Genomic DNA, 5715 nt, shown 5'->3' with positions numbered 1-5715 from the left:
TTTGGGTTCTGAAAATGACCCTTGGTTGCTCCTTTCAGATGCTAGATCTGTCAAAGAGAGAGGGACATTAGGGTATCCATTAAAGTGATCCCTTTCCTCCTGATCTTGAAGTTCATACCCTGACTGATCATCTTGATTGGGCCCTAGGAAGCCTTGTCTCAGAGTTTCAAATTGACCAACCAATGTTTCAATTGGCAGCCTGAAGTTTTTAGATTAGAAAACAAGACTCATAACCCAACACTACAGGTACTATGGGTTATCTGATATTTCTGTGCCAGAGTAGAATTGCCACCTGCTTGTTTGCAAGATTTAATAGAACATTTTTTCGAGTAATCATTGTGAATGGGATGTACCTGGTATTTTAACAGCCTTGGCTGTTCAAAAATCCTAGTGATGACATGATGAGCTATTTAACAGATTTTTTTCTTGGTCTTCAGTCTCAGCAATCATTTCTTTTGAAGGCATTCATTTGACCTGCTCTATCTCTACTAGAAATTGTCTCCCTGGAACATCCTAAAGTTGCCATCATCTTTCTGTTACTGGTAGTTTTTCATAACCTTCTGATGACTAATTTACCCAGTTTTTTCTCCTTCTCTCTTATTTGCAGCTGAATGGCTGTCAAGTCATAGCAGAAATTATTGAGATTATCTCTGAGATGTGTGATCTGGCACGTTTGACTATTTATTACAATCATGCCATTTCTGCTGTTTCAACTTTAAGCAGGTTATACCTAAAGGGTTTCCTACAATAATAGTATAAAAAACTTGATTTTAATTCAGAATACCAGATTCTCTATATTAGGGTATTTCTACTGAAATTTGTGTTTTTATGAAACTCTGCAGTTATAGACTGGAGAATGAATGCTGCTCACTGTGACTAGGACTACATGTTCCTTTCCCCATAGCTCCAAGAAAGAAACACAGAACCAACCACATGTTCTGCTATTTTAGTAGTGACTTTGTAAATTGAAAGATTGTAAAGAAGGACAAGGCATAGAATCCAGATTTGGAGTGCCTACAAATATACAAATTAAATTAAGAATAAGGAAAACAATATTTATTAGAGTTTTCAGTTTTAAGGAAAGGCTTTCAGAAACTGAGGAAACAGAAGTTATTAAAAGGAGACAGTCTGAAGAATTAGAAATTTAAATGCATGATACTCGAACTGAAATCCTATACAAGAAGAAAAATTGTGTTGAAAGGGCTCCATATCTGAACAGATTAACAGTTCTTTCAGTAAGTGAAGGAAGATCCTACAGGGAATGAAAGACAAAAGAGTGAGCAAAAACCCCTACATTTGGAAGGGCTGCATCTCCAAGATCACAGTTTTTGGTTTTCAGATATGCCACCAAGGAAGATACTAATCCCAAACTCCTGAGTGTCTTGCTTGTTTCTTCTTTCTGCACATTATTTCTGAAGTTAGCTTTTATTTTCCTCTGAGTCTTATCATTAAAGATGAAAATTCCTCCCTTTGCCCAAAACAAGATCCCACCTAAAATAATAAGACAAATTCTCTGTTTTATCCTTATTCTTTATGGGAACCCGCTTGCCACTGCTTGAAATGTTTACAAAGCTCTTACATTAGAGAAACAGCCTTCACTCACTCAATGTCCAGTTCTTTTGAAAATTGTTCTGAAAAGAACAATGAGAGACAGGGACAGTATGCTGTGTACTCTTACTATGCAAACTTTTTCCAAGCTGAGGAAGCACATACCTCTTCAAATGTCTGCACACACCTTACTAAAGCATCATTTTTGTTGCCACATTCTCTTCAAAGCTGCTAAAACACTGCATGGTTAGAAATCTGAGATTTCCCACAAAGCACCATAAAAAGAAGGGACTGGCTTTATCAGCCAGACTTGTTCAATAGTTTATCCTGTAAATTTGTCAATAAATGATGTATTCTTGAAAAGATGAATGAAGATAAAAGAGTGTTTGGAAATTCTGTTCCAGTAATGTAATCTGTTCTGAATTTTCATTGTACAAGAATTGTTTTTTTCCTCTCCCCTTAAAGAGAGTTTTTTCAATGTCTTAGTATTGATTGTATGAATCCAGGTATCCCCTTACAATAATTCTAATGTTTCTTTTTCTATATATATATTTACAAAGCTTGCAATTTTTCTGCTTGGTGCTGTGAAAACAAGCACATGCTGTAGGAAGTGGTCTAGTTTCTATTTTGGGTCACAGAGTAGACCAGTTGCAGTCATAGGACAAAATTTTGTTAAGAAGTCTGACAGTGCATACAATCTGTAACAAAGAGCAGAAAACAATTGAGGGCAGCCTTTGTCCTCATTCAGCCTTTATTACAAAAACTTAACTACAGTCACATGGGATTTAGAAATAAAATATTGCTCAAGTGTAATACTATCTTTTCTTTCATAGTTTGACATGCTTGAATGTAGAATTAAAGAATTAATTGTTGTTTCAAAATAGTTCTCAAAATATGCCATCAGTGTTTCTTTCTAAAGTATATAACCTTTAAAATATTTCTTCTACCTCTGGTTCAGCACTTTTGACCATTCAACGGTCAGCTAGAACAGCCTTCTCTGCAAGGAGAAAATGTATTTATGCCTTGTCCTAATAGATTTATTTAATAGCAGTGCAGAAGGTAATACACCTGATACAATTTGCTAAAGAAGTACAGTTTTCTAGGGCACTGGGGAATACAAAGTTAGGAAGCCAAGTGGAACCAGATTTTCTACTGCTCATCTTTAGTCCATGCTTAAGACATAATTGTTTTCCACTTGTTGCAAAGGTATAGCATCTATTCTTCCAGTTAAGTCAAAGAAAGAACAACTGGTCAATGCTAATAATATATATGACAAAAACATTTGACTATAGTGTTTGTTGCTCTGTTGTGTGTGTAATTAGGTCCAAAGCCTCCTAATTCTGTAATGTTTTTCCCTCTAATGTTTACTATGCTGTTCAATAGAGCAGCTAACCCATGCAGAGCTGTCTTATTTTCTACACATTTTTAATTCTTTCTGTTGTTTCCACTGTTATTTAAACAGTATTTAAGGACACCTGGAAACTATTTGTCTTGATTCAGCATTTGGTTTTGATGCGTTCAGAGGAATGAGGCTTCAGTGAAGAAGTCATTAACGAAGTTGTCCCATTAAAATATTCTAAAATGACATGCTGCTGTTGTACTTTGAAAGGAAATAGCTACTCTGTTGCCTGATTTAGGTATTTTAGAACACCATTTTAAAAGATGCAGAGAAGAAATTATATTTTTTTTCATTATATTATTTTTACAGTGTTGATGCAATCTTTCTGTGTATATGTGTGCTTGATTTGGTGAAACTCTCTCTGTGTATTTTTGATAAAAATATATGGACTGCTATGAAAAGTTTAACTCAATGCAAACTGTTCAAACAAGAACTAAATTAAATGGAGAACAGACGTAAACCTCTTCCCCTCTACACTGAAGAAGATAAAGCTTGTAGATAGGACATTATTTTCAACTAGAGTGTGGTCTCCCTCTGTTCCCAGTTGTTCTTGTTGGTCTCCCTCATGGCCATTGGTATTTCTTTCTTGTAAAAAGGCAGAATATTTTCCCTCTTTCATATTATTTCATGTACACCATTTTTCTGTTTTCTATTTTAACTGCCCTTGCTAAATACATGCTCTTTCTCTAACTAGATAATGGCACGAGACCGGGGACTCTGTCTATCAGTGATCACTTGGATGTCAATCACTTAGACTAAACTAATAACTATACCTTTTCTCACCTTTTTTCACCTTTTCTTCCCATCTCCCAGGACAGAAGTAAAGGATTTGAACTGAGTGAATGGCAAGATGGATAGAGATGTACAGAATAATATCCATTAATTAATGTCACTGACAGTAATTGATTTAAACAAAAATATGTCTTTTATATGTCTTTGTCTTCAGAACATTCTGCATCCTATCCTTTCTTCCTAAGGAGTCCTCGTCACAGCATGATGGAATGCAGTGATTTGTTTGTTAGCTTGGGCATAATATCTAGTCTGATAGCTGCTGAAACCTCTGGAAAGGTTCTCCTTAACTGATTTAGTGCTGGACTGGGCCAAGACAAATCACTATTTGGTTTCAGCAAGCATTAAGAATGGAAAAAATTGCAGCAACATTAATCAATAAATTAAAACTCTCTTTAACCATTTTTTAACTTATTTTCATGCAGTCTAGAGGCAAAACTAGTTTCTACAAGTTTTCTTTTTGTTAAAAAACCAGCATTGTAAAGCACTAGCTCAAAGTCAGTACCATCACTGGAGTGTAGGAGTTGTGTAGTTTATGGTGAAAAGCTATTTTTAAAATCTCTTCTGATATTCCTTTGTCTCAAAGTATGATTAGGGAACTAGGAATGTTTTTGCAATAGCAGGTGGGATGGATATTGAAGGGTTTTGATGGAGCATTGGTAAGACCTGGAGATGTTCTCATGGTGTGGAGGGGATGATTTGTGTTAAGATGCCATTTACCTTATTGTCTGGAAATAGACATACCTAGATGAGCTTTAAAGTTACCAGAGAAACTATAAAAACAGGAGGAAAGATTCAAAGTGTCCTAAATGAAGAATTAGTTTTCTAAACTGTACTGAAATCTGTGATGATGCTACTAATGCTGTCAGTCTCTGTCATGGTTAATTTCAAGATAGTCTTGCTATATATCTTAACTTGTACTATTAGATTACGGTGTCAGCTTACCCTTTGATATAGGCAAGGGAAATAGGAAACATTAAATTATGTGATGGAAAAAGGTGACATTTTGAGATCAAGATCTTTGTTCTATAAAGACTGAATCTTCCTATGCATGGAGTGCCATGAAAGTGAAAGTCAAATGCTATCTGAATAAGTTTATTAAGAAGCCTCTGTTTCCTTTCATATCGTAGGGAGATATCCTGCACAAAGGTTTAACACGTGTTAAGTTTAGTTCTTCCTTCCTCCTGTTTGTAGCTGTGTGAAACAGGTTTATATTTCAGAGCTGGCTGCTAAAGTTAATTCTTTCAGTTGCTTTTCTCTCCATTTGCCTGGATGATGCTAAATGCAGTTTAGCACAAGATAATTTCATAATCTAATTAGTGGTGGGCTCAGCCATATTTACAATGGAACATTACAAGTTCATTTCCAGTGTACTCACCTCAACATTTTACTGCATTCCTGGTTCATTGAAGTGGTGATGGCCACTTCTTAGCCAGAAGACACTGACATAGTTCTAGTATCTGTCTCACAGGGTCAGCATAGTATAAAGTTGGGGCAGAATGTGACATTGCATTTTATCTGAAAATATTGCAAAAGTGGCCCTGAAAGTATATATAGGAATATTTTATCAATATAGAAACTTTTTACATTATGAAGTATACATCCTAATCAGAAAAGAATAGCTCCTCATTAGTGCAATATGATGATTTTCTTGTGCAACATATGATCATCTTAAAATAGCTCTGTACAATTTAACTATGCAAAGAAGACAGTTTTTAAATGTTGTTCTTCGTCTTAGCACATAGAGCCACATAAAAATAGGGAATACAATATTTCAAATGTATCACCAAAATTGTAACATCTAATACTGTCAGATGGAGAAAGGCCAACATAGTTCAAACACCATAGCATCTATTAATAGACCTGACTCCCTTTTGCAATGTCAACTGTAACATTAATCCTTGTTTTAAATCATAGTATCTCAAATAGCAGCTGCTACTAGTTGTACAGTTCTCTTTCAGTTTATATCAGAGAGCCCA

This window comes from Camarhynchus parvulus, chromosome 1A, assembly GCF_901933205.1.
Source record: "Camarhynchus parvulus chromosome 1A, STF_HiC, whole genome shotgun sequence".
NCBI lineage: Eukaryota > Metazoa > Chordata > Aves > Passeriformes > Thraupidae > Camarhynchus > Camarhynchus parvulus.
Note: the sequence above shows the minus strand (reverse complement) of the source record.